We start from the raw sequence: 10,000 nt of genomic DNA, 5'->3' as shown, positions 1-10,000 counted from the left end.
AAAGTAGAATCATATCTTCAGAAAATGTTGCTGAAAAATGGCATAATGTCTCACTGTCTCATTCATTCAGTTCAACCCACATGAAGACAAGGTGGTCGAAAAGCTGCTTGCTTGTATGTGTTGTTTCAACATTTTGACAGACGAAAATGGTGGCCTCTGCATTGCGACAACTAGAACTGCATAAAATGATTTGTAATGTAACTGACTGATTGAAAAGTTGGGTTAGACAGACAATGGTATTTAGGAATGATATTTATGGTTATCCTAGATTTTAAATCTCAATCAAAATGTTATTAAAGCTGTCATTTTTTGCCATCACTTTCGTTCAGTGAAGTTTTTTGTGTGTACATTTTAACAATATGTTCAAACTGGGCAATGGTTAACTCAGCGAAAAAGGTGAAAATTGAGAATATGTAGATTCGCAGCTCTGCATTTAATGTTCAAAAATATCAGCTATAAAACAGCTCAGAATGCTATGAGACAAGTTCTAGTGGTTAGAAATTAAACATAAGTATAAATTTTGTGTTTCGTGAGAGATGAAGCTCTGAGGGAAAAAACGATTTATCTAAGTGAAAGAAGTAAAAAATGGAATTTGCAGCTCTTCATTCAATTTTCAGCCTTATTAAATGTTGGACAGCTCAGAAATGTTGGGAAGCATCAAATCTGACTGTTTGAAACTGGAAACAGAACAGGTATACATCTATTGTTTCATGAGAACTTAAAAACAAAGGCCAAAAACGCTTCATCTCAGCGAAAGAAGATAAAAATGGACCATCTGTTAATTCACAGCTCTACATTACATTTTCAGCCTTATTAGATGTTGGACAGCTCTGAAATGCTGAGCAGCAGTAGATCTAGATGTTTCAAAGTGGAACCAAGGCTAAATCTTACATTTCAAGTGATCAGCAAGCAATATGCCAAAAAAGCTTTATCTCAGCAAAAGAAGTGAAAAATGGACTGTTAATTTGCAGCACTGCATTCAATATTCAGCTTTATTAGATGTTGTACAGCTTCAAACTGCTAAGAAGCAACATAACAGGCTGTTTTAAAGTGGAACCAAGTCTAAATCTTAGGTTTCAAGAGAACATATGCCTAGAGGCAAAAAACGCTTTATCTCAGCGAAAGAAGTAAAAAATTGACAATCTGTGAATTCGCAGCTCTTCATGAAATTTTCAGCCTTAATAGACGTAGACAGCTCGGAAATGCTGAGCAGCAGTGGATGGCTGGTCCAAAGTGAACCAGGGCTAAATTTTACGTTCCAAGTGATCAACAGGCAAGAAACCAAAAAAGCTTTATCTCAGCGAAATAAGTAAGAAATGGACTTGTTGGGTTTATGAAGCTCTAAAGTAAATTTTCAGTTTAGCTACTTGTTGGACAGCTCCGAAATACTGTGAAGCAGTATATCTGGCTGTTTTAGACTGGAATCAGGTCTAATTCTTATGTTTCAATAGAGTTGAAGTCAACATCGCTTTATATCAGGGAAAGAAGTAATAAATGGACTTCTTGGGTTTAACGAAGCCCCGCAGTTAATTTTCAGCTTAGTTAGATGTTGGACAGCTCCGAAATGCTGTGGAGCAGTATATCTAGCTGTTTTAAACAGGAATCAGGTCTCATTCCTATATTTCAATAGAGTTGAAGCCAAAATCGCTTTATCTCAGCGAAGGAAGTGGTCTTCTTGGGTTTACGAAGCTCCACAGTTAATTTTCAGTGTTGTTAGATGTTGGAAAGCTTGGAAATGCTGATAAGCAGTATATCTGGATGTTTTAAACTGGAATAAGGTCTAGTTGTTATGTTTCAATAAAGCTGAAGCCAAAATCGCTTTATCTCAGCGAAATAAGTAATAAATGGACTTCTTGGGTTTATGACGCTCTAAAGATAATTTTCAGTTTAGTTAGATGTTGGACAGCTCCGAAATGCTGTGAAGCAGTATGTCTAGCTGTTTTAAACGGGATTCAGGTCTCATTCCTATATTTCAATAGAGTTGAAGCCAAAATCGCTTTATCTCAGCGAAAGAATTAATAAATGGACTTCTTGGGTTTACGAAGCTCCACAGTTAATTTTCAGTGTTGTTAGATGTTGGACAGCTCCGAAATGCTGAGAAGCATTATATCTGGCTGTTTTAAACTGGAATCAGGTCTAGTTCTTGTGCTTCAATAGAGTTGAAGAAAAAATCGCTTTATCTCAGCGAAAGAATTAATAAATGGTCTTCTTGGGTTTACGAAGCTCCACAGTTAATTTTCAGTGTTGTTACATGTTAGAAAGCTTGGAAATGCTGATAAGCAGTATATCTGGCTGTTTTAAACTGGAATAAGGTCTAGTTGTTATGTTTCAATAGAGCTGAAGCCAAAATCGCTTTATCTCAGCGAAAGAATTAATAAATGGTCTTCTTGGGTTTACGAAGCTCCACAGTTAATTTTCAGTGTTGTTAGATGTTGGAAAGCTTGGAAATGCTGATAAGCAGTATATCTGGCTGTTTTAAACTGGAATAAGGTCTAGTTGTTATGTTTCAATAGAGTTGAAGTCAAAATCGCTTTATCTCAGCGAAAGAAGTAATAAATGGACTTCTTGGGTTTATGATGCTCTAAAGTTAATTTTCAGTTTAGTTAGATGTTGGACAGCTCCGAAATGCTGTGAAGCAGTATGTCTAGCAGTTTTAAACGGGAATCAGGTCTCATTCCTATATTTCAATAGAGTTGAAGCCAAAATCGCTTTATCTCAGCGAAAGAATTAATAAATGGACTTCTTGGGTTTACGAAGCTCCACAGTTAATTTTCAGTTTAGTTGGATGTTGCACATCTCCGAAATGCTGAGAAGCAGTATATCTGGCTGTTTTAAACTGGAATCAGGTCTAGTTGTTATGTTTCAATAGAGTTGAAGCAAAAATCGCTTTATCTCAGCGAAAGAAGTAATAAATGGACTTCTTGGATTTAACGAAGCTCCGCAGTTAATTTTCAGCTTAGTTAGATATTGGATAACTCCGAAATGCTGAGAAGCAGTATATCTGTCTGTTTTAAACTGGAATCAGGCCTAATTCTTATGTTTTAATAGAGTTGAAGCCAAAATCGCTTTATCTGAACGACAAAAGTAATAATTGGACATCTTGAGTTTATGAAGCTCAACAGTTAAGTTCCAATTTAGTTAGATGTTGAACAGCTTCAAAATGCCGAAAAGCCGTATATCTTGCTTTTTTAAACTGGAATCAGGTCTAATTCTTATGTTTCAATAGAGTTGAAGCCAAAATCGCTTTATCTCAGCGAAAGAAGTAATAAATGGACTTCTTGGGTTTACGAAGCTACACAGTTAAGTTCCAATTTAGTGAGATGTTGACCAGCTTCAAAATGATGAAAAGCTGTACATCTGGCTGTTTTAAACTGGAATCAGGTCTAATTCTTATGTTTTAATAGAGTTGAAGCCAAAATCGCTTTATCTCAGCGAAAGAAGTAATAAATGGACATCTTGAGTTTACAAAGCTCAACAGTTAAGTTTCTATTTAGTTACATGTTGAACAGGTTCAAAATGCTGAAAAGCCGTATATCTGGCTGTTTTAAAATGGAATCAGGTCTAGTTGTTATGTTTCAATAGAGTTGAAGTCAACATCGCTTTATCACAGCGAAAGAAGTAATAAATTGACTTGTTGGGTTTAACGAAGCCCCGCAGTTAATTTTCAGCTTAGTTAGATGTTGGACAGCTCCGAAATGCTGTGAAGCAGTATATCTAGCTGTTTTAAACGGGAATCAGGTCTCATTCCTATATTTCAATAAAGTTGAAGCCAAAATCGCTTTATCTCAGCGAAAGAAGTAATAAATGGTCTTCTTGGGTTTACGAAGCTCCACAGTTAATTTTCAGTGTTGTTAGATGTTAGAAAGCTTGGAAATGCTGATAAGCAGTATATCTGGCTGTTTTAAACTGGAATAAGGTCTAGTTGTTATGTTTCAATAGAGCTGAAGCCAAAATCGCTTTATCTCAGCGAAAGAATTAATAAATGGTCTTCTTGGGTTTACGAAGCTCCACAGTTAATTTTCAGTGTTGTTAGATGTTGGAAAGCTTGGAAATGCTGATAAGCAGTATATCTGGCTGTTTTAAACTGGAATAAGGTCTAGTTGTTATGTTTCAATAGAGTTGAAGTCAAAATCGCTTTATCTCAGCGAAAGAAGTAATAAATGGACTTCTTGGGTTTATGACGCTCTAAAGTTAATTTTCAGTTTAGTTAGATGTTGGACAGCTCCGAAATGCTGTGAAGCAGTATGTCTAGCAGTTTTAAACGGGAATCAGGTCTCATTCCTATATTTCAATAGAGTTGAAGCCAAAATCGCTTTATCTCAGCGAAAGAATTAATAAATGGACTTCTTGGGTTTACGAAGCTCCACAGTTAATTTTCAGTTTAGTTGGATGTTGCACATCTCCGAAATGCTGAGAAGCAGTATATCTGGCTGTTTTAAACTGGAATCAGGTCTAGTTGTTATGTTTCAATAGAGTTGAAGCAAAAATCGCTTTATCTCAGCGAAAGAAGTAATAAATGGACTTCTTGGATTTAACGAAGCTCCGCAGTTAATTTTCAGCTTAGTTAGATATTGGATAACTCCGAAATGCTGAGAAGCAGTATATCTGTCTGTTTTAAACTGGAATCAGGCCTAATTCTTATGTTTTAATAGAGTTGAAGCCAAAATCGCTTTATCTGAACGACAAAAGTAATAATTGGACATCTTGAGTTTATGAAGCTCAACAGTTAAGTTCCAATTTAGTTAGATGTTGAACAGCTTCAAAATGCCGAAAAGCCGTATATCTTGCTTTTTTAAACTGGAATCAGGTCTAATTCTTATGTTTCAATAGAGTTGAAGCCAAAATCGCTTTATCTCAGCGAAAGAAGTAATAAATGGACTTCTTGGGTTTACGAAGCTACACAGTTAATTTCCAATTTAGTTAGATGTTGACCAGCTTCAAAATGATGAAAAGCTGTACATCTGGCTGTTTTAAACTGGAATCAGGTCTAATGCTTATGTTTTAATAGAGTTGAAGCCAAAATCGCTTTATCTCAGCGAAAGAAGTTATAAATGGACATCTTGAGTTTACGAAGCTCCACAGTTAAGTTCCAATTTAGTTAGATGTTGAACAGCTTCAAAATGCTGAAAAGCCGTATATCTGGCTGTTTTAAAATGGAATCAGGTCTAGTTGTTATGTTTCAATAGAGTTGAAGTCAACATCGCCTTATCACAGTGAAAGAAGTAATAAATTGACTTTTTGGGTTTATGAAGCTCTAAAGTTAATTTTCAGTTTAGTTATTTGTTGGACAGCTCCGAAATACTGTGAAGCAGTATATCTGGCTGTTTTAAACTGGAATAAGGTCTAATTCTTATGTTTCAATAGAGTTGAAGCCAAAATCGCTTTATCTCAGCGAAAGAAGTAATAAATGGACATCTTGAGTTTACAAAGCTCAACAGTTAAGTTTCTATTTAGTTACATGTTGAACAGGTTCAAAATGCTGAAAAGCCGTATATCTGGCTGTTTTAAAATGGAATCAGGTCTAGTTGTTATGTTTCAATAGAGTTGAAGTCAACATCGCTTTATCACAGCGAAAGAAGTAATGAATTGACTTGTTGGGTTTATGAAGCTCTAAAGTTAATTTTCAGTTTAGTTATTTGTTGGACAGCTCCGAAATACTGTGAAGCAGTATATCTGGCTGTTTTAAACTGGAATCAGGTCTAATTCTTATGTTTTAATAGAGTTGAAGCCAAAATCGCTTTATCTCAGCGAAAAAAATAATCAATGGACATCTTGAGTTTACGAAGCTCCACAGTTAAGTTCCAACTTAGATCGATGTTGAACAACTTCAGAATGCTGAAAAGCAGTACATCTGGCTGTTTTAAACTAGTATCAGGTCTAATTCTTATGTTTTAATAGAGTTGAAGCCAAAATCGCTTTATCTCAGCGAAAAAAATAATCAATGGACATCTTGAGTTTACGAAGCTCCACAGTTAAGTTCCAATTTAGTTAGATGTTGAACAGCTTCAAAATCCTGAAAAGCCGTATATCTGGCTGTTTTAAAATGGAATCAGGTCTAGTTGTTATGTTTCAATAGAGTTGAAGTCAACATCGCTTTATCACAGTGAAAGAAGTAATAAATTGACTTTTTGGGTTTATGAAGCTCTAAAGTTAATTTTCAGTTTAGTTATTTGTTGGACAGCTCCGAAATACTGTGAAGCAGTATATCTGGAAGTTTTAAACTGGAATAAGGTCTAATTCTTATGTTTCAATAGAGTTGAAGCCAAAATCGCTTTATCTCAGCGAAAGAAGTAATAAATGGATATCTTGAGTTTACAAAGCTAAACAGTTAAGTTTCTATTTAGTTACATGTTGAACAGGTTCAAAATGCTGAAAAGCCGTATATCTGGCTGTTTTAAAATGGAATCAGGTCTAGTTGTTATGTTTCAATAGAGTTGAAGTCAACATCGCTTTATCACAGCGAAAGAAGTAATAAATTGACTTGTTGGGTTTATGAAGCTCTAAAGTTAATTTTCAGTTTAGTTATTTGTTGGACAGCTCCGAAATACTGTGAAGCAGTATATCTGGCTGTTTTAAACTGGAATCAGGTCTAATTCTTATGTTTTAATAGAGTTGAAGCCAAAATCGCTTTATCTCAGCAAAAAAAATAATCAATGGACATCTTGAGTTTAGGAAGCTCCACAGTTAAGTTCCAACTTAGATCGATGTTGAACAACTTCAGAATGCTGAAAAGCAGTACATCTGGCTGTTTTAAACTAGAATCAGGCCTAATTCTTATGTTTTAATAGAGTTGAAGCCAAAATCGCTTTATCTCAGCGAAAGAAGTAATAAATGGACTACTTGAGTTTAAGAAGCTCGACAGTTAAGTTCCAATTTAGTTAGATGTTGGACAGCTCCGAAATGCTGAGAAGCAGTACATCTGGCTGTTTTAAACTGGAACAAGGTTTAATTCTTATGTTTTAATAGAGTTGAAGCCAAAATCGCTTTATCTCAGCGAAATAAGTAATAAATGGAGATCTTGAGTTTACGAAGCTCCACAGTTAAGTTCCATTTAGTTAGATTTTGAAAAGCTTCAAAATGCTGAAAAGCAGTACATCTGGCTGTTTAATTTGGAATCAGGTCTAATTCTTATCTTTTAAGAGTTAAAGCCAATATCGCTTTATATCAGCGAAAGAAGTGAAAAATGGACTTTGTCTGATTTCGTAGCTCTAAATTCAATTTTAAGCCATATTAGATGATGGACAGCTCCAAAATTCTAAGAAGCAATACATTAGGAGGTTTCAAACTGGAAACAGGTCTAAATATCATGTTTTAAGATATAAGAAGGCAAGAAGCCAAAAAAGCTTTATCTCAGCGAAAGAAGTGAAAAGTGGACTATCTCTGATTTCGTAGCTCTACATTAATTTTTCAGCAATATTAGATGATGGACAGCTCCAAAATGCTAAGAAGCAATACATCTGTCAGTTTCAAACTGAAAACAGGTCCACATCTCATGTTTGAAGATAAAAGAAGCCTAGAAGCCAAGAAAGCTTTATCTCAGCGAAAGAAGTGAAAAATGGACTATCCCTGATTTCGTAGCTCTACATTCAATTTTCTGTCATATTAGATGATGGACAGCTCCAAAATGTTAAAAAGCAATAGATCTGGCAGTTTCAAACTGATAACAGGTCCACATCTCATGTTAGAAGATAAAAGAAGCCTAGAAAGCCAAAAAAGCTTTATCTCAGCGAAAGAAGTGAAAAATGGACTATCTCTGATTTCGTAGCTCTACATTAAATTTTCAGGCATATTAGATGATGGACAGCTCCAAAATGCTAAGAAGCAATAGATCTGGCAGTTTCAAACTGGAAACAAGTTTAAATCTCATGTTTGAAGATATAAGAAGCCTAGAAGCCAAAAAAGCTTTATCTCAGCGAAAGAAGTGAAAAATGGACTATCTCTGATTTCGTAGCTCTACATTCAATTTTCAGCCATATTAGATGATGGACAGCTCCAAAATGCTAAGAAGCAATAGATCAGGAGGTTTCAAACTGGAAACAGGTCTAAATATCATGTTTTAAGATATAAGAAGCCTAGAAGCCAAAAAAGCTTTATCTCAGCGAAAGAAGTGAAAAATGGACTATCTCTGATTTCGTAGCTCTACATTAAATTTTCAGGCATATTAGATGATGGACAGCTCCAAAATGCTAAGAAGCAATAGATCAGGAGGTTTCAAACTGGAAACAAGTCTAAATCTCATGTTTGAAGATATAAGAAGCCAAGAAACCAAAAAAGCTTTATCTCAGCGAAAGAAGTTAAAAATGGAATATCTCTGATTTCGTAGCTCTACATTAAATTTTCAGCCATATTAGATGATGGACAGCTCCAAAATGCTAAGAAGCAATAGATCTGGCAGTTTCAAACTGGAAACAAGTCTAAATCTCATGTTTGAAGAGATTAGAAGCCAAGAAACCAAAAAAGCTTTATCTCAGCGAAAGAAGTTAAAAATGGAATATCTCTGATTTCGTAGCTCTACATTAAATTTTCAGGCATAATAGGTGATGGACAGCTCCAAAATGCTAAGAAGCAATAAATTAGGAGGTTTCAAAATGGAAACAGGTCTAAATATCATGTTTTAAGATATAAGAAGCCTAGAAGCCAAAAAAGCTTTATCTTAGCGAAAGAAGTGAAAATTGGACTATCTCTGATAGCGTAGCTCTACATTCAATTTTTGCCATATTAGATGATGGACAGCTCCAAAATGCTAAGAAGCAATAGATCAGAAGGTTTCAAACTGGAAACAGGTCTAAATATCATGTTTTAAGATATAAGAAGCCTAGAAGCCAAAAAAGCTTAATCTCAGCGAAAGAAGTGAAAAATGGACAATCTCTGATTTCGTAGCTCTACATTAAATTTTCAGCCATATTAGATGATGGACAGCTCCAAAATGCTAAGAAGCAATACATCTGTCAGTTTCAAACTGAAAACAGGTCCACATCTCATGTTAGAAGATAAAAGAAGCCTAGAAGCCAAAAAAGCTTAATCTAAGCGAAAGAAGTGAAAAATGGACAATCTCTGATTTCGTAGCTCTACATTCAATTTTCAGCCATATTAGATGATGGACAGCTCCAAAATTTTTAAAAGCAATAGATCTGGCAGTTTCAAACTGGAAACAAGTCTAAATCTCATGTTTGAAGAGATAAGAAGCCAAGAAACCAAAAAAGCTTTATCTAAGCGAAAGAAGTGAAAAATGGAATATCTCTGATTTCGTAGCTCTACATTAAATTTTCAGCCATATTAGATGATGGACAGCTCCAAAATGCTTCTTAGCATTTTGGAGCTAAGAAGCATTTTGAAACCTCCTATTGATCAGGAGGTTTCAAAATGGAAACAGGTCTAAATATCATGTTTTAAGATATAAGAAGCCTAGAAGCCAAAAAAGCTTTATCTCAGCGAAAGAAGTGAAAAATGGACTATCTCTGATTTCGTAGCTCTACATTAAATTTTCAGCCATATTAGATGATGGACAGCTCCAAAATGCTAAGAAGCAATAGATCAGGAGGTTTCAAAATGGAAACAGGTCTAAATATCATGTTTTAAGATATAAGAAGCCTAGAAGCCAAAAAAGCTTTATCTCAGCGAAAGAAGTGAAAATTGGACTATCTCTGATAGCGTAGCTCTACATTCAATTTTTGCCATATTAGATGATGGACAGCTCCAAAATGCTAAGAAGCAATAGATCAGAAGGTTTCAAACTGGAAACAGTTCTAAATATCATGTTTTAAGATATAAGAAGCCTAGAAGCCAAAAAAGCTTAATCTCAGCGAAAGAAGTGAAAAATGGACAATCTCTGATTTCGTAGCTCTACATTAAATTTTCAACCATATTAGATGATGGACAGCTCCAAAATGCTAAGAAGCAAAAGATCTGGCAGATTCAAACTGGAAACAAGTCTAAATCTCATGTTTGAAGAGATAAGAAGCCAAGAAGCCAAAAAAGCTTTATCTCAGCGAAAGAAGTG

The 10,000-nt window shown here is 35.1% G+C and overlaps 1 long non-coding RNA gene across 1 annotated transcript in view; it reads left to right on the top strand.

Moving 5' to 3' along the window:
• Window positions 1-318, top strand: part of LOC103476634 (uncharacterized) — a 2,270-nt gene extending 1,952 nt beyond the window's left edge. The window contains exon 4 of the long non-coding RNA XR_535517.3: window positions 1-318. This exon is cut by the window's left edge and continues 321 nt beyond it. This is a non-coding gene — a long non-coding RNA (uncharacterized LOC103476634).
• The last annotated feature ends 9,682 nt before the right edge of the window (window positions 319-10,000 follow it).

The sequence above is a fragment of the Poecilia reticulata genome, chromosome 4, assembly GCF_904066995.2.
Source record: "Poecilia reticulata chromosome 4, P_reticulata-male-v2, whole genome shotgun sequence".
In the NCBI taxonomy this organism is placed as follows: domain Eukaryota; kingdom Metazoa; phylum Chordata; class Actinopteri; order Cyprinodontiformes; family Poeciliidae; genus Poecilia; species Poecilia reticulata.
This window is presented reverse-complemented; position numbering and strand designations above follow the sequence as displayed.